General features: G+C 41.4%; 1 protein-coding gene across 2 annotated transcripts in view; it reads left to right on the forward strand.

Annotated features, from left to right (window-relative positions):
- Window positions 1-24263, forward strand: part of SLC35G2 (solute carrier family 35 member G2) — a 52924-nt gene that overhangs the window by 13820 nt on the left and 14841 nt on the right. The window contains exon 1 of one of the 2 annotated variants that reach the window (XM_070391292.1): window positions 11142-11238. The exons of the other annotated variant lie outside the window; for it this stretch is intronic. The gene's annotated coding sequence lies outside the window, so the exon portion shown is untranslated. Of the gene's footprint in view, window positions 1-11141; window positions 11239-24263 lie in introns of those variants that run through there. 2 annotated transcript variants of the gene reach the window in all.

The following is a 24263-nucleotide window of genomic DNA, read 5'->3' on the forward strand; positions in this document are numbered from 1 at the left end:
GATTGGTGAGGTGTGCCTTTCTTTTGTATAGAGGAAGAAGGATAACTGTAAAACGATAGGTAGGAATGGAGAACTTGCAGGATACAGACCCCCATCAATCATTAGTAAAAAGAAATAAGAAAGTTGAGGATCTGAAAATTGATTCTCTTAGAATCACCTTGCCCTTAAACTCCTTGGAAAGTCTTCATGTACCTCTAGGGCTGCACATACCTCAGGTTGAAGACCACTGTCTTAGGAGATATTGCTGCTAACCTGTGTGGGAGCTAGGATAGAAATGTCACCCCCTTAGGTCTAGAATGAGCTTTTCAAGCAAGAATTTTGTAAGAAAAATAAATCTCTTTCTGTAATAAATCTTAGCCTTTGCCTTAACTTTGTGATTTTTTAAAATCTTTATTGTTGAAAGTATTACATATGTCCCCCTTTATCCCCCATCAATCCTCTCCAGCCCACTCCTGCCCCACACCCCAGGCTCTCACCACCCCACTGTCTTTGCCTTAACTTTGAAGATGCTTGTCTTAGGAGGGTGTCTGCACCTTGAGCTTTCTATAGAGACAGAACTTCTTAACCTTGGGTCCTCCACTGGTGGTTGTCCTCAATAGGTAAAAAAAATACCAGGGATGTCTTTCCTATATCTACCCTGATTCACAGGGGCTGACCCAGGAAAATATCCCAATGGAGTTAATATCTTTGGTGGTGGTGGGCAGATTTTTATTTCAAACACATAGAAAGGAAGATGGGAATGGACCCAGAAGTCTGATATTCTTCAAGCTGGGCACTTGGCACAATTTCCCCATCCCTCTAAAGGCCGCCCCTCCACCCCCCCCCCTCTCTCTCTCTCTCACACACACACACACACACACACACACACACACACACCGAGATGTGGAAATGTTTTAAACAGGAGCAAATCTATTTGTCTGAAGTGTGAAGAATGAATTGAGTGGATCAAGACTAAAAGCAGTGAAACCACTTAGGAGACCTTTATGATCCATGAAAGAGATGAAGGAATGTACAGATTTTAGAGATGTTAAAGAAAAGGAAAGGACTTATTCAACTTGATTGGGTGAAGGTGATGAGAGAGAAGATGGGGTCCAGGATGAGTCCTATTTTTCTGATATGGGCAATCAATGAATAGTATACTACTCACCAATCAACTACGAAGAAAAAATAAATTTGAGAAGCTGGCAAATTCAATTTTTGTATGATTAATATGAAGTGCCTGCTGGATAGACAATAATAATTATAAAGTAGGCAGTTGAATATATGGATCTGGAGTCTAAGAAAGGGGTCTGGGTTAAAGATACAAGTTTAATAATCAGTAGTGTATTGTTGGAAGTCCAAGCTATGGGAGAGGGTTAAATTACCCAGAGAGAGAGGGTTCTAGAAAGAGACGAGGAGAGGGCCAAGTGCAGAATCCTCAGAAAAACAAACATTTAAATCTGGGCAAAGAAGAGAAGCTAGCCAAAGGGATGAATAGTCCTAGAGTCAAAGGCATAAATAGTCCTAGAGTCAAAGGTCTAAAAATATGCATTGGATCTCTCCTAGACAGATGCAAACAAAAAGAAATTTTTACCCAATCCCATTGTCCCATTAATAATTCCCCCATTTTGTTCCTTCCTCAAAATACTAAACTTCTGCAAAGAGTTGTTTCCCACCTCTGTCTCCAATTCCTCATCTCCAACTCTCCCCTTAGAATGCAGCAGCTTAGCTTCTGAGTTTTTCATTCTACTGCCCTTGATCTCTTGAGGATCTTCAGGCTATCTTATCAATGGTCTTTTCTCATCCCAGTCCTTTGGAGATGATGCCAGAACGCACCTGTAGGGGTGTGGGAAAGTGAGAAAGAAAAGGAAAGGAAGCCAATAAATGGTGCCCTATCAAGTCAGTTACCACTGTGAGCAACTAGAGTTTAATCCTTATGGGAAACTATGGGAGTCAGTGTAGAGCATGGGCTCAGAGTTATCTTAAAGGATGTGGGGTCTGGGGTTGAGGACTGCTGCATTAGAGAGAGGATAAAAAACATTAATTCTCCAGCATTTCTGGCTTGACACAGCTGGGTTAGAGGCTGCAGCAGCCAAAGGTCCCTAGACAGTTGGAGTCAGAAGTCCTGCCCTATAAAATCTAAGAGTATATGAACATGGTAATGACTGGGTCTGCCATATCACTTCTTCTTTGTCTCCCCAACATATTTTACTCTGACCCACCCTTTCTTGAAGTATTCTCTTTCTTTTATTTCTGTCCTGATACCCTAACTGGTTCTTATTCCTGTCTTTGCCCTCTCAATCTCCTTGAATGGTTATTTTTCTTTCTTCTACCCTTTAAACAAGAGGAAACTGGAAGGTGGAACTTCAGTCCTCAGTCCTCTGTTCTTTGTTTCTTTTCACACTTACTTGATATATTTTTTTCTAGCCTCATTATCTCAACTCTTGCTTCTATGCAGATTACTCCCTGTGTGTTGCCCATAATTATGTTGAATGACTTAGCTGTTGAGATCAAGATTTATTTAAAAGTCTTCAGGAAAAAATACTTTGAGTAGCTTGTATAACTCAACAGACTGAAAAAAAATCTATAAATGTGTGCTGGGAGTCATTCAGGAATTACACTTCCCACTGACAGTGTGAGAAGCAGCCTCAATATATTACTCAGCTTGCAATCAATGGAGCATTATGCTTCAAGGAAATGGGAAACTCTCATACCCATTTAGAATGTGTCACTAAATCTAGTCTGACTCTTTGTCCAGAAAGAAGTACAGCTCCCTACTGTCAAGGCCTAAGCTCTTGGGATCTTTGTCTGTTTCCTGGGTAGAGCTATAATTAACAAGGTTTGCTATCAAGTAAATCAGCATGATGCATGCCCTCAAATCAGGCCAGTGAGTGTGTGTGTGTGTGTGTGTGTGTGTGTGAGAGAGAGAGAGAGAGAGAGAGAGAGAGAGAGAGAGAGATTGATGGTGGTGAATAGGGAAGGGTGGAGTGGTCCAGTGGGGTGGTAGAGGTGGAGCCTAAGCAAAGAGTAAAGGATGGTTGAGTAGACAGGTCTTTGGTTGACTCTGGCTGCATCTATCCCACTGGCAGGTCAGTGAGTAGTGAAGAGGAGAGAGAGTTTTAGACTGGCCTGGTCTTTTACAATCATCATTTACAAATTCCTTTTAACCTCTATCTTTGACTCATTTTTAAGAATGGAGCACTGAAAATTTGGTTGAACGCTCTGAGCACATGGTAGGGACTTCATCAAGAAACCTCAAGAATTCTGATTTCTGATTTTTTTAATATGATTTGTTTAAAATTTTGTTTTTAGGCCCTTGCCAAGTTGCTCAGTGGTACCAATATGCCAAGGTTATAGGTTTGATCTTCGGTCAGCGCACATACAAGTATCAACCAATGAATTCATAAATAAGTAGAACAGCAATAAAAATTAAAAAATAAGTACATTGTTTTGTTTTTGCTTATTTTCTTTCTAGAAGCATAAAGATATTGTTTGTCCCAGAGTTATGAAATTTCACTAAGATATGCCGCCCTAGCCGGCTTAGCTCAGTGGATGGAGCATCAGCCTGCGGACTGAAGGGTTCGATTCCGGCAAAGGGCACATGCCTGGGTTGCGGGCTCAATAGCCAATCAATGATTCTCTCTCATCATTGATGTTTCTATCTCTCTTTCTTCCTTCCTCTCTGAAGTCAATAAAGAAATATATTTTTTTAAAAAAAGATATGTCTTGATGTGGGTCTGTTTTATGCTAGGTAATCTATAGGCCCCTTGGATTTGTAAACTTTATAGTATACTGTCCTGAATTATTTCAAGGATTACTTCCTCCCCTCAGTTTTTTCTGTTCTCTCTTTTTGGACTGTATTTGGATGTTTTCTTACTGACAAGGTCTTCTAATTTTCTTACCTTTTCTGTCTAATGTCCTATCTTTTTGCCTTTTTGCTCCATACCATGGGACACAGCCTTAATCTTTTTATTTTAAAAAAATTCACCTATCATGTTACAAATTTAAAAGGCTCCCTTTGTGGTAGTGAAAACACAATACGGTGTATAGATGATGTGTTGTAGAACTGTGCACCTGAAGCTTGTATAATTTTGTTAACCACTGTTACCCCAATAAATTCAATAAAAAGGAAAGAAAATAAAGGCTTCCTTTGTGTTCTCTGAACATTCCTTTTTATAAGTACAACCTTTTCTTCTTTTATTAATGCAATATCCATCTCTCTGAGAATTTTAGCGATTTAAAACAATGTTTTTTTTGCCCAGCTCAGTGGTTGAGCATTGACCTATGAACAGAAGGTTTGATTCCCAGTCGGGGCACATGCCTGGGTTTCGCGCTCGGTCCCCAGTGTGGGGTGTGCAGGAGGCAGCTAATCAATGATTCTCTCTCATCATTGATGTTTCTATCTCTCCCTCTCCCTTCTTCTCTGAAATCAATAAAAAACATATATTTTAAAAAATGTTTTTGCTCTCTGGATAAGTTCTGTTTCCTCAAAGTTATCTTTATCTGTGTGTCTGTTTTGGTCTTTCTGAGTGTTTCCTTAGATGTGTGGTGATCTTTGGCCTCTGCTCACATTTAAGGACGGGATATAAAAACTGAATGGAAGCTCTGAGAGCATGAATTGGGACTTGTCAATTCTTATTTCATTGTACAGTGGTCTAGCAGGGCCAATCAGTTGCAAATTCCCTTGTCAGAGTTTGGAAGTCTTTCTGCTGAGCTGGTCAGAATGCTCAGAGAAGAATCTTCTAGTCTCCTGGACAGTGCAAGCTTGGTTGCCAGTATTCTGGGAGCTGAGTGGGAGAAGTCTGGTGGTTTCAACATTCAGTACGTAAATATTCACACCCTCCTGTTTTCTATACGGCTGTCCTTATGCTCAGCTGTGCCTGATGTTCCCTAGTGCAGAGACCCTCCGGCTTTTCTCCTCCAGAGAGCCTTCCTCTCCACTCTCAGAGGAAAGGTTAGTCTCCCATTAGGATGGGGGAGAGATAGTTGCCCTGCTGTGTGAATTGGAAGGGCATCTAGGGATCTGAGAGCTTCTTAAAATAACTTTCAATCCATCCTTTTTATCTCAAACCCTTATTTTGGACCCACTTCCAGAGGTACCTAATGCTGCCGATTCAAGAGACCATTGGGTTTTGCAGTGTGAATCAAGTTGCTTGACATCTTTCACCGTTACTGACTTAGGATTCAGTTTATTAGGATCTGCTAAGCCAGTTAAACTTGTCCAGGCATTTTCTAACTTTCAAAATTTAGCTGTCTCGTCTTCTTTTTGTCCTTGTGCATTTCTGTCCTTAATATTTTTCTTCCTAGTTGTTTTAGTGAGATTTTGAGAGAGAGTGGAGGTTAATTTGTGCTTTTTATTTGTTATTTTAATTTAGGCATCATAGGACAAAACCTTGGATGCTCCACCCTAGTCAGGTCCCTCCTTTAGGAAACAGAGGTGGTGGGGGAGAGGCTTAGGCCCTTGGAGGAGCTTCAGAAGAATAAAATCCTGTGAACCTAGATAATTCAACTTCTTCTCAGGCCAGAGAATATGGGCATTCTTGCAAGCCAGTCCACACAACCTCCTGAGGCTATACATGTACTATTTAAGGCTCACTGGAGAGGAGGCTCATGACCCACTGCTGCATCTTATCCTCTACAATACTGCTCATTCCGCAGGGTTTTGTCTACACTTCACCTCTTCTTTCACCTCATTCAACCTGAATGAGTATCTCTTGGTAATCTTCCCTGCTCGAGAAAAGGTAACTCTTCACTGATAACTTCTTATTCATCAACTGTTAGAAATGAAACTGATTTTTTAGAACATCTGAGAATGCTGAAGATGAAAAGAACTTAGAAAAGACTGAGTTTAACCCGGCTATTTTAGAGTTGAGAAACTGGTAGGTCCTGAGGGGTTAGTTGATTTGCTCAAGGTCACATAGCTGCACAACAGCAGAACTAACAATAGAACTCCATCCCTAGTCCGCAGCCTGTGCCCAATACCACCTGCTGTGTGGGCAGGCTGCCAATCTGCATGTCCACATCTCCTTAAAGATCATTAAAGTGGTTCATAAACCATCTTACAGCTGAAGCAGTGTGTTGTAATTTTTATCACGTTGATGATTATTACATCTAATATTAAATACCCAGCGTGAGAAACCACATCTCAAGTTTTTAAATGAAAAAGTCTTTGAGGATTAATGGAGAAAAAAGAGAGAGCTTATTTTGTATATAGGAAATTTGGTAACAGGCTGGCTGTTGTTCTTTGCCTGTGTTTACAGAGGGTACAGAGGGGTGATATAGTGAAGCAGCTGATGGGCAAAGGTAGGAAGCTGGAGTGAGCCGCCTCTAACCCCAGTACTTCTACTGGGCCTAGCCCTGGTGACCCCCTTCTCCTTTTGTTTGCAAGTATTTTGACAGTCATATCTAAGCAGAGACACTCGTATATTACATATCCTATATAATAAAAGCCTAATATGCTAAGTGTCCAGTTTTCTGTTCAACCAATCAAAGCGTAATATGCTAATGTATGCTAAGGCTGCTCAACCGCTCACTATGACGTGCACTGACCACCAGGGGACAGACAGTCGACTGGTTGACCAGTTGCTATGATGTGTACTGACCCCAGTAGATTAGTTTACTGCTGGGATCTGGCCAATCGGGACTGAGCGAGATGGGCCGGACATGCCCTGGAGCCCTCTCGTGGTCCCTCCCTGGCTGGCCAACCTCCTGCATCCCTCCCTGCCCTGATCGTGCACCAGTGGGGTCCCTTGGCCTGGCCTGCATCTTCTTGAAATCCAGTACCCCTCGGGGGATGTTGGAGAGCCAGTTTCAGCCTGATCCCGCAGGCCAGGCTGAGGGACTCCACTGGTGCACGAATTCGTGCACCAGGCCTCTAGTATTATTATATGAAATAGTAATCAATGTGATAAAAATTAGTGCAAACTCTGATTCAGCTATAAGGTGGTTTACAAACCACTTTAATGATCTCTAAGGAGCTGTGGACTTGAAGACTAGCAGCCTGCCTACATAGCAGGTAGTACTAAGCACAGTTCCTGACAAGGGACCAGGGTTCAGACCGAGTCCTAGGGGAAGGACAGAGACTGATGAAAGAAATGGCCTAGGACTCCCAGAATACAGGAGGATTTTGGTGTATCAAGTGCAGACACTAGGATATTACTTAAGAAGATATTTCCCAGCCGAAACCGGTTTGGCTCGGTGGATAGAGCGTTGGCCTGCGGACTGAAAGGTTCCAGGTTCGATTCCAGTCAAGGGCATGTACCTGGGTTGCAGGCACATCCCCAGTGGGAGATGTGCAGGAAGCAGCTGATCGATGTGTCTCTCTCATCGATGTTTCTAACTCTCTATCTCTCTCCCTTCCTCTCTGTAAAAAATCAATAAAATATATTAAAAAAAAAAAAAAAAGAAGATATTTCCCAGAGCAAGAATCAGGAGCAGTATGGGGAAAAGTTTCTAAGATTAAGTTGTTTCTTTTTTGCTTCTTTCAGCATTTAGTTCAACAAATGTTTGAGCAGTAAGTCAAATCAGATCTGGTAGACACTGGAGGTAGTGGACATTGCTCTACTTGACCACTGAACACACATTTCCCTTTTTTTTGGTAATGGTATCTAATGTTTATTCCAATGGTCAATGGGTTTCAAGGGAACCTGATGCTACCCCTCTTCTGATTTAGAAATGGGATATATGATATGAGGTATGGAATTTACCTTAAGCTCATAAACACCATCCCAATCACCACATTGATTGGATTAGAAAACATAAGTCCAACCAGCTTAAGCTCAGGACTTTGGTTCAACAAGTAGGAGAGGGAAAGTGCTCTTTTTCCTTTCATGTGAAAAAAAAGCATGTGGGTCCCAAAGCCTCTGGTAGTCATCTTGACACCACAAAAGGAGAAGCCTGCCATGAATGGAGCCAATAATAGTGAATTTGAGATACAGAGAGAAACTGGGCTCTGATTCCATTATGTCAGCATTTGGATAAAGCTTGGCCTGAACCTCTGAACCTGTGCAGTTATATGAGCAATTATATTCCTTTACTGCCCAAATCAGTCCATTTTACTTAATATAAAATAACATATCAACATACTCTTCTCTTTTGCATTTCTATGTATATGACTTCTCTAGTCAGTCAAAGGTATCAACTAAAAAATTAATTAATGAGAAAAAAAGAGTCAAATTTTAATTTTCTTTCTTTTTTAAAAAAATTGATGTCAGAGAGGAAGGGAGAGGGAGCGAGAGATAGAAACATTAATGATGAGAGAGAATCATTGATCGGCTGCCTCCTGCTCGCCCCACACTGGAGATGGAGCCTGCAATCCAGGCATGTGCCCTGACCAGGAATCAAACCATGACCTCCTGGTTCATAGGTCAACACTCAACCACTGAGCCACACAGGTCGGGCTCAAACTCCAATTTTCTACTTGAGTCCAGAAAGGAGAAGAAACAGTGGGAGTAAGGAGGTAGACTCTTGTATAGTGACTTTAACCTTCCAGGCAACATTTCAGTAATGCTGTTAAATAGACTGTGGAGAAAGCTGACAGTAGAGGGGCTGTGGATGCCAATCTCTGATTGAAAATGTGGGAAGAGAAGGCTCTGCACCAACATAGGTGACTAAAGCAGAGTGGAAGTGCAGTGTGGCATAAAGGTAAGGTTGAGTGAGGGCTGAGTTGAACTCTGACTCTACTCATACACCTGTATGGTATGGAGGGGATCCAGAACATCCTGCATGCATTGTGAGGGATATAAAAAGTAGCTGATGGTGCAGTAGATCTTCCAGAAGCCTTTTCTTTCTTGCTTGCTTTTTTTTAAAAAATATATTTTATTGATTTTTTACAGAGAGGAAGGGAGAGGGATAGAGAGTTAGAAACATAGATGGGAGAGAGGCATCGATCAGCTGCCTTCTGCACACTCCCTACTGGGTATGTGCCCGCAACCAAGGTACATGCCCTTGACCGGAATCGAACCCAGGACCCTTCAGTCCGCAGGCCGACGCTCTATCCACTGAGCCAAACCAGTCAGGGCAGAAGCCTTTTCTCCTAAACTCAGATCACTCTACATCTTTATTTTTCTCACTCCCATCCTCAAAACTATTCTGGCTCTCTTCCTCCCCCACTCCTTCAAGAGAAACATAAAATCTAGCTGAGCTTTGCAGATCAGCCTAGCCTTTGGAGGCTCCTTTTGCTTCTGTACTGTTACTCCTTATCTAGATTACTAAAATTAAGGCTTAGGAGGCTTTCTGAATAATAAAGCATCTTTCCTCTTCCAAAGGGTGAAAGGCTAGAAATACATGTAAATTTTCTGTTCTGGTTTCATTTATATTCAGCACAAATAGTGTGTTTGCTTGAACATTAATTCTGTTTGCAAACAGCTACTCCTGGAGTTCCCTTCGGGTAAGTTTTGCCAAGACAGTGCCTCGGGATTTTGTTTTGTGTTTTTTGGAAGGGGTTTGGGTGAAGAATTGAACTAGTTATAACAGTCTGGTTTTTATGCAAGTCAGAGAAATGGTCAGGTCCTGGATTCAGACCAAGCTGATATGAGTGCTAGGGACAATTTAATGATGTCACTCACTCTATTGCCTTTTATTTTCATCCTCGTTGGGAACATTCTTAGAGTTTTCTACAGAAACAGCCGGAGACTCTCATTGACAATTGCCTCACTCAGCAGCTCCTTCATAAATACATTTAGATACTGTGCCTAGGACTGTTAAGTGTCCTAAGAATATCGACTCATTCAAAAGCAGTCGAGCTGCGGTTGGGAGAGTACCAACACTTGTTCCATAAAGATCTAGATTGTCTTTCCATATCAAGAGGCATCCAAAAGTTCTATTATGCTGGACACTCAGTTGATCCCCCAGCCTTTTTGTGAGAGCATTAGTTATGAGTGGTCTGAATACCGTTCTTGAGTCTCCTCAAACTGTCTTTGATGCCTCCAGTGGGGAGATCACCTAGCATGATGGCTGCCCAGGGAACTGACACCGAGATATATCACTTTTTAAAAGCCCCATCTCTCTTTTACACTTTTCTTCTTCTTCTTATGAATCTTCCCAACCACAGTGAAGTAAAATCTATTATAGTGTCCTGGAGTGGTAGGAAAAAAGATAATAGGAAAAAGACGGCATGGCATATTCAGATATTTGAGAATTTAAAGGAGTATTCAAAAAGGTGTGAGCAGGGTTAAAGGACACCCCTGGGAGTCATTACCAGCCCCAGGCCTGAAAGGGGCAAGGGCAGCAAGTGATAAACAGAACCAAGAGAGAACTATAGAGAGGGCCACAGGACTGGAGTATTGGGTTTCAGATTTTAAAAAATACAACCACTGCTAACAGAGTGTGGGTGTAGGGAGATGTCCTGAATAATAATATTCTGCTCTGTGATCTCCTGCAGCTGTCTCCCATTGGCCAAACCAAGTAAAGCAAACAGAGTTATATAGTCCATAAAAGTCAGCCCTGAATCACAGGGCAGGGTAAAGAGTGGATCTGGGGGGGACAGAAGAAAAACCAGCAGTTCCATCCTATCGTTTCTCACAGCTAGCACCTTGGTTCAGGCCTCACCCTTTCTTGCCTGGCTTAGGGCAATGGCTTTCCTGCCTGTCCTCTTGACTCATCTAGTCCATTGCTTTGATAACCAGATCTGTTTCCAAGAGACTATATTCATTCAGCACGAGATAGGGTATACACCCGAGTCCAGGACCCAGTTCTGCAGCGTCAAGACCCTTCCCTCAGAGACCTCATTAGTAAAATACCAGATATACTCAGGGATGCCCAAAGGAAGGCCTTCCTGGACCACGACGTACTGGTGCTAGACATATTTTTAAATATCAAGGAATTGACTTGCAACTTCTAAACGCAAACAGACAGGTGGAAATGGACTGAGGCTGCACCCTGCCTCCTTCCTGAAGACCGGGTCACCCTGGTTGGTCTCTACAAGGACAAAGGCTAAAGCGACCTGGGCAGGCAGTTTGCCGGGGCCTTGGACTATCCCACCGCGCCGGTAGGGGAAGTCCCTCAGTTCAGGCACCAATCCCGGGCACCCCTCGGCTTCTTCCACGTGGGCACCGACCGGGGGTTGGGAGGTGGGCAGCGGAGAGCGCAGGCGCAGTGCCCGCACCGGCGGCGCCCCTCTCCCCGCCCCGCCTGGCAGCCTCAGCTGCCGGGGCGCAGTTTTCTTGGCACAGTGCTCGGCGGACTCGGCGGGCTGAGGCGTGGGGCAGCGGGCAGTCCAGGCGGGAGCACCAAAGGCGCCTTCCTCGCCGCGACACGCAGGTAATCGGGCCCCGAAAGCCGGAGGGCAGCGGCTGGGACCCTGACCCGGCAGCCCCACCGGAGAGTGGGAGCGTGCCGCGAACCCCATAACCCGTTTTTAGCCATGGCACTTATAGGGGAAGAGTCCCTGTTTTGGGGTTGGGCAAAGCGCCCCGCCCTCTGCTCACGTCTGAAAGGCTGCGGAGCCCCCAGTTACCTGCGCTGCTCTCTGGGAGAACCCAGGCACGGGTCGGTCGAGTCAGCATCAACTACGACCCCTGCACCCCCGTTTCCTGTCGGGTGTATGGGTCCTTCCCAGCCTCCGTGATAAAGGCGAGGGGCGATTGCTTTCCTCGGGCCCAGAAGCCCATCCAAACAAGGGTGAGCCCCTATGGAGTCAAAGGTTCGATTTCAAATACAATTTTTTTTTTTTTAAAGAATCCTGGATGGTTTTAGAAATATGGCCAAAATTAGTATTTTCCGTTAATCTCTTGTCTCAATGTCTGTGATTCTTGACGCCAGTCCATATGGATGGAGATTTTCGTGGAGAATAAACGGTTTGTAGAAATCTTTCAACAACGAAAGGGTGAGCAGGCAGTGGAGGAAGGGACAGGCTGTGGCCGAGTGGCTGGAGGCCCAGGACAGGTCCCCTCGGCCTGCCCCACCCCGGGAGGAAAGCACCCACCCTCCCTGACCCGCCTCCGGGCGCCGTAGAGTGTCTACGCCACGTGCCCCGGTTTGGCCCCTTTTGAGAGGAGGTGTGGGTAGAAGGGTTGCGCTGGCAGCAGGAAGGACACTCCGTGTTGGGGTGAGTGGGGGCGCTGCACCGACCTGCATCTCCGTCCAAGCTTTTGCCGGGCTTGCCAAGGAGGGGACGAACAGCCCGCTTCTGAGTGATGATTGAGAGCCACGAGGTAGTGACGCACTAGGAGGGGGATGGGGGCGCTATCCGCGGGAAGAGACTTTGACTGGGGTTGACCGTGTCCGTGGTGCTGAAGTGCCTCAAGCTCCGTCGTCTGCGTACTTCCCGGGCTGCGGCCTGCCTCGCGGTTCTATTCTGCACTTTTGCCAGAAATAGCCCATCTCCAAGGCAATGGCCAGAAGGGAACTGGCCCGACCCTTTGCAGATGGGTTGATGCTAGTTTCCTGCGGGCAAACGTGAGTCGCCTTAGGGGTGTAGATAAATAAAGCGTATGCAGAACAGGCTTGATTACCTATAGGCAAGTACACATAGTGAGCATAGACATGAATCTCATCTGTACATATGTAGGATAAAAGTATGTACATATGCACAAGAACAGCGCACATGTAAATACATTGGTCCATTTTCAACGCCATCACACACTACAAGTCACACACTTTTCCAGAGCTTTTCAGTAATCCATCGTTATTTTTTTTGACATCTCTATTGTTTCTGAACTCTGCAAAACCATTACTTTTCATAATCATCTGTTCCAAAGTCACAGAGCCTGTGGATTAGTGTTTGATATTTTGCAGAGCAATTATTTACACATATAGTATTTTCATTCCAAAACAAAGATAGTCTAGAAAGATATAAAATTGACATATTAGGTATATACAAAGTAGATATTCCTAAAGGAAGTTTAAACAAAAAGAATTAATGAAAATTTTAATACAGAACAATATCTAGATAATAATCTTATGGGAAGTTATCTGAAGAAAATGTGATTGAGATGTATTATAATTCTGGCAATTTCAAATATACTGGTGTTATATGGTTTATGAACATCTTAAAAGTTACAGAGATATCTTTCAAAACACTGATATCTATGGTTTTTCTTCCACAAAATATGTTCATTGTAAGAAGTTTAGATACTAGAGAAGTGCATAAACCCAGAGAAAACGAGATCTTAGCTCATTTCGGGCCGCCCCCAGGCACCTGGGACCGGCTGACTCACCCCACCCCTCCTTTGTCAGGAAGGACATCCGGTCTTTAGCATATTGCCCTTTTATTATTATAGATTACTTTTTAAACTCTACGTTTTTACTCCCACTTCATATCTTCTTAATTTTTTTTATCTTCACCTGAGGATATGTTTTTTGTTTCTGTTTCCTATTTTTTTGAGAGAGACAGACAGACAGAGAAACAACCCAGGATCAAAGCACAATCTAGATATGTGCCCTGACCAGAAATCGAACCCACAACCCTTTGGTGCATGGAATGACACTTAGATCTCCTAGCTAATCTCAGCAGTTGTTTGTCTATCTAGCAACCTGACACTTTGCAGTTATTATAGAGGTTTAACCCACCTCAATTATTAGGTGTTTAAGAAGTCTGCTTCCTGGTGACCCTAGTAGAAATATACTCTTTCAGTTTGGGATTGGAATTTGATGGTGAGAAAAAGGTGTTGGCATTAATCGTATTCTAACCAGGCCCACTTTTTGTTTTTTCCTGATCACTTTTAAATATTTCGCTGGTAGTGAGTCATGTTTCATCTTCCTTGCTGAGGCCACCTTGCACCATGGATGGTATTCTTACACACTCTGATAAGTCACAATTCCAGGATGTTATGGGCTACTGCTATATTTCCATTCTTATCTCATGTTTCTCCTGCATTATTTTGATTATAAAGTTAGACAAAGTACTCTTTTCCATCGCCACACATGGTTTTCTTTCTGCGGTTCTGCTCTTCGCAATAGATTCTCCAACTAACCAAATTGTTATATTCACTGACACTGTCTGCTGGCCACTGGCATGGTTATGGGGAGGAGAATGGTAATCACACCAGTACCTCCTCCTTTCTCACTTTTCATCTATCTACCTTCTAGTTTGGACACAGGAAATACCCTTCTATGTGGTAGGGAAATGTCAAAGATGAGCTAAGATCACAGAGCTTTTTATCCTTTGTGGACAAAAACTTTATTTTGCCTTATAAATGTTAATGTACATATATAATTTTCAAAATTTGGCACTTACATAGCATTATACACATTAAACTATTTATTTTCTTTAGTTTCTCCTATAGTCATTGCTGTAGTAGAATTATATGTGATCAATGGGCCTGTATAATATTTTACATGCACTTAACACTATTTCACAGTTTTAATTATATATGAACTCAATCCACATGCCAGTCATCTTTACTCAAGTTTAGTTAATCATTCCCTGACTTATCAAAATCACTTGCTTTGTATCTCTTTCCTTTTATTTAAGACTCCAAAGTACCAGCAGCTTTACTGAACTCTGACTTTTATTTTAAGAACTTGATTAAGGAGCCAGGCTGGTATGGTTCAGTGGTTGAGCATTGGCCCATGAACCAAGAGTCAGGGTTTGATTCCTGGTCAAGGCATATGCCTGGGTTGTGGGCTCGATCCCCAGTAAGGGGTGTGTAGGAGGTAGCCGATAAGTGATTCTCATCATTGATGTTTCTATCTCTCCCTCTCCTCTCTCTGAAATAAATAAAAACATATTTTTAAAAATTTTAAAAAGAGCTTGATAAAGGAAAGTAGAAATATTAGGTAATCTGGTCTCTGTGTAACTCTGAATGAGCCATTGTTCTACATAGGGTGAGGATCCCAAAGGTGAATAAGGCTGCTGATGGTGGTAATGAACTAAAGCCAGATACTCACATTACTTCTTGGATTCCCTTAATTTCGAGTTAGGAGATAGAAGATAAGAGTTAGGTTGCAGAATAGTGGCAACCAAAGCTCTGAATCACGGAATTAGAGGTTTCCTGTTAAGAGAGTGACTTTCTCCAAAGCAGGCCAGCTATGCTACAGGACTCATTCATTCTCCCAGCATTTGTTGAGTCTGGCATTGTCCTAGGACCTGGGGATACCAAGAAGATAAGAACATGATCGATCTCTGTTCTTGGAACAGTAACACTTTATCAGGGGTTAGTGTTACATACACAATTCACGGTGATACTGTGTGGCAAGTACTATAATAGTGCCCCGAAGCAAGTGTTCTTGAACTCAGAGGAGGAACAGATTGTTCAGCGAGAGGCTTCTCAAATAGTTCATCAGGAAGATTGTGGGGATGTAGGTGGTAGTTTGCCTGAGATCGTTTTGTTTGGTAATAAGTAGTTATGACCTCAAATTGGGCTGGAAGATGACAGCCTGGATTTGGAGCCTGGCTGCCATAATAAGCACCAAAGTAAGCTTCACTTATGGCTATTATTATTATTTGAGTAATGTTAGTTTCTACTTTGTTGGGGTTGTTGTGGGATTAAGTAAAATAATAACATTTAGAGAACTTGTTATAAACCTGGTAATAGTCTAGTCTTTTTTTTTTTTTTGCCTCCCTATAAAGTTGCATGTAAATTATTCTGGACAAACGATTATTGATCCTATTGTCAGAGCTCTCAAGGGTAAAATGACTATATAAACCCTTGTGCCTTCTAAAACTGTGTGATAATTCTAATCTGGAAGTCTCTTTTAATGTGTCTTAAATCCTAGTCTGCCATTTTTTACCAATTTTCATGCTATCCCCAAGCAAAATAGGTTTAGTCTGGAATTGTCATTACTTTTGCTTTGTTCTTTAGTACTCTGATGTTAAAGCAAATAACATTTAATTTTATAATTTCCTTCCTTTAATGTGTATAGCACTTGTGTCTGTTTTGTGGCATGTTACTATAGGTATTTTCTCTCAAATGAACATGTAAGTTTCTCTCTTTTTTAATCTTCACCCAAGGATATTGATTTTTAGAGAGAAAGAGGGAGAGAGAGAGAGAGAGAGAGACCCATCAGTTGCCTCCCATACAGGTCCCAACTAGGGATCAAACCCACATCCTAGGTGTGTGCCCTGACTGGGGATTGATCTTGCAACCTTTTTGTATTCAAGAGGACACTCCAACCAACTAAGCACCCGGCCAGCGCAAGAAAGTTTGTCTTAATCTTATCTCTTATAATGTCTTAGCATCGAAGACACTCAATAAATATTGATAAAATGACTGCCAGAACAGCTGTTGTAGTCTCAGGCTGACCTCAGAAATATGATCTCCTCAATAGGAGAGATTATAGAAAAGAGTAGTTATCCAATTTTCCCCAAGTAATAAAGTGACATTGTATGGGGGGGGGCGGGGGGGGGGGAGAAAGGAAAAAGTGGTTAAAATGGTGAGAAGAGCCCAAGCTGGTTTGGCTCAATGGATAGAGCATCAGCCTGTGGACCAAAGGTTCCTGGGTTCAATTCCCATCAAGGGCACGTACCTCAGATGCAGGCTCCTCCCCAGCCCAGGCCCTGGTTCAGGGCGCATGCAGGAGGCAACCAATCGATGTGTTTCTCATATTGATGTTTCTCTCTGGCTTTCCCTCTCCCACTTTCTCTAAAAATCAATGGAAAAATATCCTTGGGTGGGAATTAAAAAAAAAAAAAAAAAAGGATGGTGAGAAGACTGAAAACCATAGTTATATATGAAATAATAGAAAAAATAAAAGATTTTCAGTCTGGAGAAGAAAAACTCATGATAGGAGGGTAGGAAATAGTAGTTCCTGATACTGAAATGTTGTCATATGGAAGAGGGAATTAGTTATTGACTCCAGAGGAAATACATAAGAACAGACTCTGGCAATTATATGGAGAATTTTGACTCAATGTTAAAAAATAATTTTCTAACCATCAGAATGACTTCCAGGTGGCTGCTTTGAGGAGTGACTTTCCTGTTTTCATGGGTATTGAAACAGAAACTGTACTATTGTTGGGAATGTTGTAGAGGATATAGTTACTTAAAAAGGAATTGAATAGATGAATTCCAAAATCTTTTTCAATTTTCATGGTGCTTAATTCTGTGTATATTATTAAGGTATTGTATATGATTTACCTTATATTAAATATAGACTTGCTAGTGTATATATCATATATGTGTATATGTAAAGGTAGATACACATTTGTATATATGACTTATATAGTCTCAATATCACAATTTTGCCTAAATTAATGAAGAGTAAAAATTACTTTTCAGCCTGGTCAAGTGGCTCAGTTGGTTGGAGCATCGTCCCATACACCAAAAGTTTTTGGGTTCGATTCCCGGTCAGGGCCTCCTGCATATTCCCTACTGGGGATGGAATCCGCAACCTTGGCATGTGCCCTAACCAGGAATCCAATTGGCAACTTTTCCATCTATGGACGATGCTCAACCAACTAAACCACACAGGTCAGGGCTGTGACCATTCTTCCTTCCTTCCTTTTCTTTAGTGACCTTGACATTTTTTAAAGTTCAGGCAATTAATTTTGTAGAATGTCCCTCATTTTGTTTGATGTTTCTTCATGATTAGATGCAAATTATACATTTTTGGTAGGAATATGATAGAAGTGAAATTGTGTTCTTCTCAGTTTATCTTATTAAAAGACACACTATTGATTTGTCCTTTTGCTACTGGTGTTAACTTTGATGACTTGGTTAAGGTGATAACTTCTCCACTGTAAAGATATTTTTCCTTTTGTAATTAATAAGCATTTTGTGGGGAGATACCTTGAGACTATGTAAACATTCTGTTCTTCAACAAACTTTCAGTCACGTATTTTATGATGATTTTTGCTTAAATATATTATTATGTGATGACTGTCAAATGGCAATTTTTCTAAATTCCACATTTATTTTACATTTACTAGTTGGTATTCTCTTGCAAGGAAGAGTTTTCTCTTCTCTCTCTCTTTTTTTTAATTCATTTTTTACATTAGTATGGACTTGTGGATTTCTGTTTTACTCAATGGATTATAAGCCATTATTATTATTATTGATTTTGATGCTGAAATTTGGCCATTGGAATCCCATTCAAGCTTGTTTTCGTGTTCTTTTGACACGGACATATTTTTATTGAAGTACTTTCTAGTGTAAGATGTTTTAGGCTCATCTTGTGCTTTTCCTGCCCTAACCATTTCAGTCATTTCAAAAACTATTTCTTCAACCAGCCCTGATTCCTTTTAATAGAAAATGTAAATCTGGGTGTTAGGTGTGGTCATTGCTATTGGGTGTCCTTATTTTTAAGCCACTATAGGAGACAGAATCAGGAAACTGACAAACACATATACACATTCATCTCTATTTCTATAAATATAGAAATCTCTTTATATTAAATTAATCTCTATGTTAAAATAGATGAATTTAATAAATCCAACTCTAATACTACAGGGTTCATTCTAGTCTTCACCTTTTTTCTATTTGTAACTTCCTTCTCTAATGGTGAGAAATATGACTTCCATTATCCATATATTTAACTACTTGCTCATTTTCCTTTTATATAACTAATATCCTGAACTCCTGGGCCACCTCCTTGGCCCCAACTCCTCCTCATACCCAGTCCTTTGGCCTCACCAGCCTCCTCACAGCCTCAGGTTAGTTGCACAGCTAGAAAGTGATGGAACAGGGAAAAAAATTCAAAGCTGCTAATTACTTGACAGAGACCCCTTTACTGGGTCTTCAAGCCCAAGGGCATCTATTTGTGAAACTGCTCCTGTGAAGATGCTCAAGGAAATGAGGCCCTTGGGCTAATGAGATGAAGATTTAACCAGGCAGAGCGGCAGCCCTTGGGGTTGTGTCTTCCAACCTGGAAACTTGGAGAATGAAGGGTGGAGGTAGCCACCTGCTAAGGACAGTTCTCTAAAATTGGTGCACTTTGGGAATCAGTCAACCAGTACCTCTGGTGTTACAAATATCCCACTATGTTTAGTTACTGTATGAAGAGCGCGATCCATTAAGACAGAAACATAATCACTGTGCTATATTTCTACAGAGGGAAATGTTGCTTTTATTAGCAGCCTCTTAAATTAAAATTCTAGGAGGTGGATGATAGTATCTATTGTTTTAGTGCTGACTTCATTTCCTGGTCCAGAAGATCAGAAATCTGTTCATGTTTTAGAAAACAGTATGAGGTCCATCTGTTCAGGTCAGATTTTTCCCCATTAACACGAAAATTTATGGAGTGGTAACTTATGTAAGAAAAATCAATGGTATTTATATTATATTCTTTGTTGCCATTTGGAATCCACATTTTTTTTTGTTAGTCACAAAAGATAGTAATACACGCACATATGCACAACGAATTAATTCGTTCAACACTATGTATGATGAAGGCATCCTCCTTAGTTTATTTAGTATTTCACCTATGTTTTGGTTTGGGTTCTAGACACCATCGATTCAAATTCTCTCGGTAGCATGGTCTGTTTATCCACAGTTTTCCTTCCAACAGAAGGTACAGAAATACAACAGCTACATTTGGCTTTCTGGGTGACTATTCTGGTCTGACTGAAATACAGAGCAATATTTTGTTTTTTTCTTCTGATGAAAATAGCTTGATTCCCCCCCCCCCCCCCCCCCCCCGCTCCTGATTTTTAAATACGTGGTTATGTAGAAAAAAATTTAAAGTAAAAGGAAGGAAGGAATTCTGAATAATTGAAATCTCACCATAAATATAGATATACATTGTTTTATATAAATAGAACCATACCATGAATACTCTTTTATACATTTCTTTTTATTTAGCAATGTGACATGAAGATTTTTTATGTCAATAGATATATAATACATAATGTTTTGGGATGACTGCATAATATTGCATTGATGTTTTTATTTAATCAGTCTCCCATTAGAGGACAATTATTATTTTCAATTTTTCATTGTGCAAAGAAAGCCATGATGCATATCTTTGAATGATATCTTTATGTACTTTACTAGTGATCTCCTTAGGATATATTCCTGGAAATGGCATTACTGGGTCAAAGAGTGCATACCTTTTAAATTTTGATAAATGTTGCCCTAGCTGGTTTGGTTCAGTGGATTGAGCATCAACCTGCGGACCAAAAGGTCCCAGGTTCAATTCTGGTCAAGGGCACATGCCTGGGTTGTGGGCTCAGTCTAACGCAGGAGGCAGTCAATCAATGGTTCCCTCTGATCATTGATGTTTCTATCTCTTCCTCTCCCTTCCTCTCTGAAATAAATAAAAATATATTTTTTAAAATGTTGCTGGTAAAATGAACACTTGAGGATATGGATTATACTGTGCTTGTCCCTACCAATGATGGGAATATATATACACACACACACACATATATATCAATCTAGCTATGCCATTTAACCAACCAGGTTTTTCCAGTTTCATTTAAAATTTGACTTATGATATGGTCTGAAACAAGATGGCATCTGGTTACCATTTTAAAATTGCTTTATCTTATCTAAGTTTGATAAAATGTGGTATAAGGGGGACATGACTGAGTTGCAATTTCATTGTGTGATGTATCTAGTGTGAAGAATGTTATGATGAAATGAAACCGAATTTTTAAAAATTTGGACTAATTCTCTGGCATTTCCATAAGTCTTATCCTCAAGAGGGATTTCAGTCTTGGCTTTCTCTTGGATAAACAGCAGTAGGTACAGGGTAAATGTGAGCAGGTGGTATATGCAGTATTTGAGAATATACTGTTGATCCTGGGTATTCCTTTTTTGTTCGGGAACTGATGTAAGTCCTGGGGGGTTGGCAGGCTTCTTTGCATACAGATAGGTTGTTTCATTCTTTCTCATGAGAGTTAGGTAAAGGATAAGCAACCAATACGTACAACTTTAACAAGCATATCAGAATAGCCCTGTAATCCGTTTTACATTTAATTAGCATCTAACCTAATTGGTGATTTAACCACTTAGATACATACGCAAAGATCGTGGAAATAGAAAAGGATCATTTTATTCCTGCCTCTTCCCCTTCTAGCAAAGACTCCCTGCCACTCTTAAAAAGATTTACCATGCATAGCTGAATTTAAAGATGATGCCTTATTGCGTTTAACTGATTTGCTTTTTTAAAAGACAGTAGAAAAGTGGTAGATGATAAATCTGTGTTCATTGAGAATGGCATATTTTATGCAAATTGATAAGTCCATTGCTTTAGAGATGAGAATGGCTCTTTCCTGGAAGGGGAAGTGTCGATTATAAATGGTGAAAGGCTCCTGCATTCCAGCAAGTTCTTAGCTGCCAGCCGACACATTCATCACAGCGTGCCAGAATGGATTTTAACAAAGTACGACATGAATTGCTCAGCTCCAAATCAGGCATCGTTGCCTTCACACAAGCCAAATCAGCCTTCTTGTTTGAAAACTGCCACATAGGCTTTTTTTCACCCTCAGTTAACCTTTTCCTTTCCTGGTATGCATGGTTCATTACAATCTACTAAAGTCACTAACCGCCATTGAGTAAAAAGGAGTCAGCCTTCTCAGTTCAATTTTGCTTACATAGTAAGTAACAGGCCCAGTGCTTCCAAGTTGATGGCAAAAGAGAATATTTAACCCAGCTCTAATCAGACTGATTTTCCACCTTCTGCTCTTTAGTTTTCCTTTCTCTCAGTCTTTGCCCCTCCTAGAGCCAGGTGTTGAGTCCTAGCAACTCCTGCACAGCTGGCAACCCTTTGCTATACCTTCCCTAACTTTCTGCCCTAGATCTGTCAGCTGAGTCTCCAGCTCAAACTTGGACTAGGCCACTTGTTTGGTACATCTTTTCTACTTCTCTTTCCCATCAATCCCATAACCCTCACACCCATTCCATCAGATTTCTCCTTACCTCACTTCATCTCCAAGTTTCTTAGCTATAATTTTCTCCTCTCCTATAATCCAGATTTACAGAGATCAGCAAAATCCTCGGGCCTCTTCCATTCTCCCATAGCCCAGTTTAACCCAACTCTTCTTAGCCCCGTTAGACCACGTTCTACTTTGCTCCTCCCAGCCTGGCCCACTCTGGAATCCAATACCCATTGCTTTTCCTGGTTCAACTAAGCAGCCTTCATCTCCAACCTAACCAGCCATATCCCCAGCTTCAGCCTCATCCAGCCCCACAAAAGCAGCCTTGACCCACACCCTCTTGGGCAGCTTCTGCTTTTCGCTCAAAATAAGAATTCTTTTTCCCAGAAGCATTCCCCTTTTAAGCTGATGTTTGCTAACGAGCTGAGGAGCTTATTCTTCAGCCTTATGTGCCCCAAGTCCCTTCTAGCCTAGAATAGGTAAGCTGTCATCCAGTCTTGGTGCTGTTGTGCATCTGCTAGCATTCAGGGAGTGATCCTCACAGATGATGTCATATTTGGCCTGTTACCAGCGAAGTACAGCGATGAGGACAGATTTGGACTGATTTATCCCCTGATTCTTCTGAGTAATAAGGTGCATTTGTGAGATGGTTGACCGGGACAGGAGGCTCAGTCAATGGCTGTGGATACAAAAGTTAGCTATTGCTGTAAGAACCGAGCCCTTTCTAAAGAATGAACTGTCAAGCTCAGAGCACCAAAACCAGATTCCAAAATGCAACAAGCTTGCCAGTCCTCAGCCTCAGAGTAAATTATTTTTCTCAAGAACAAGAAGCTCCTGGAGAGAGTGAAGGATTTCATATTCTACTAATTTTTGAACCCAATAACAGTTTATAATAAGATCAATAACTGATTAATAATGTGGCTCAGCTGGTGTGGCTCAGTGGTTGAGCGTCAACCTATGAACCCAGGAGGTCATGGTTCAGTTCCTAGCTGGGGCACATGCCTGGGTTGTGGGCTTGATCCCCAGTGTGGGGTATGCAGGAGGCAGCTGATCAATGATTCTCTCTCATCATTGATGTTTCTATCTCTCTCTTCCTCTACCTTCCTCTCTGAAACCAATAAAAATATATTTAAAAAAAATAATGTGGATATAAACATCAGAATTCATCCCCAAGTACTCCTTTTATATTGGCTATAGGCTGATTTTTGGGGTTTTTTTCATATGATTTGTGGACATGACTAAGGATGGTAACTTAGGTTTTTTTCCTTATTTCTTCCTGGTGGGTGGATGATTCAGGATCTGCTTCAAATGGCAAGGAGATATGATGAATGGACTTTCTATTATTATTATTTTTTTAAAAATATTTATTGTTGAAAGTATCATAGATATCTCCTTTCCCCCCATTTGACCTCTTTTAGCCCACACCTGCCCCCAGCCCCAGGCCTTTACCACACTATTGTCTGTGTCCATAGGTTATCCATATGTGCATACGAGTTCTTTGGTTAATCTCTTCCCACCCACCCACCCACCCCTGCCTTTCCTCTGAGATTCAACAGTCTGTTCCATGCTTCTATGACTCTGGATCTATTTTGTTCATCAGTTTGTTTTGTTCTTTAGATTCCACATATGAGTGAGATCATGTGATACTTGTCTTTCTCTGGCTTATTTCTCCAGGCAGGAACTTCCTATTTTTAGATTGGAAGATCTTTAATGATGTAGCCCAAATGAAAGTTATCTCAACCCAAGAACTTTGCAGAGATGCTGACCCCTCTCCAGGTGAATCCTAGCTGGGTGTTCTCACAATCCTGGGCCAGCATAGAGTCCAGGAGTAGGCCAAACCAAGAGATGGGGGTTCTTCAGGGATCTGGAACCAGTATCCCTGCACAAAGAGTCGGAATTGCAGCTGAATGGCAAAAATAACAACGTGAGCATGATTCCAAAGGTGAAATAAAGATAGAAATGGGAGAATAAATAGCAGAGCCTGTGATAGCTGATAGCAGGATGGGATGAAGTTCAAGGAACAGTTGTAAAATGCAGTTCAGGACTGAGTATTTTTGTTCAATCAGCATATATTACATGTGCTTGTTTGCCAGGAACGCAATATGCATGAAAACTCTTTCCCTTTCATGGAAATCACCAGGCCACAAAGGCACGCACTCTTTGGTGCCTAGATCCCTTGAAACAGTGGAAATGGCAGATTAAAGGAGCCAACATGGGCTGCACACAACCCAGAAAACTTGAGATGTTCTCACAAGTCCTGCCCAGCATGAATGTGGGAAGAGGTAAAGTGATATTATGAAGGCTCTTCTCTGTGGCTCTGAGTCTTCTCAGAAATAATAATAATTAATTATCAGAGGTCTGAGTTAATATTAGTGCTTGCCCCTTGGCCTGGAATTTGCTAGTTAGCTCTGGATGAAGATTTGAGTAGAAGTGGTTGGGAGAGTGGACAGAGTATGCAAGAAAGTTATAAGAAAACAAATTTGCCTTGATAATTGCATTTCCAGAGTAATCACATAAAATAGTAAAAGATAGCTTGAAAGAATTATTCAGATTCTGTCCCAATTAGCCGTCCTAAATCCATATTTAC

Source organism: Myotis yumanensis, unplaced genomic scaffold (genome assembly GCF_028538775.1).
Source record: "Myotis yumanensis isolate MYYU_CA2020_CCGP unplaced genomic scaffold, mMyoYum1.0.hap1 SCAF_14, whole genome shotgun sequence".
Taxonomy (NCBI): domain Eukaryota; kingdom Metazoa; phylum Chordata; class Mammalia; order Chiroptera; family Vespertilionidae; genus Myotis; species Myotis yumanensis.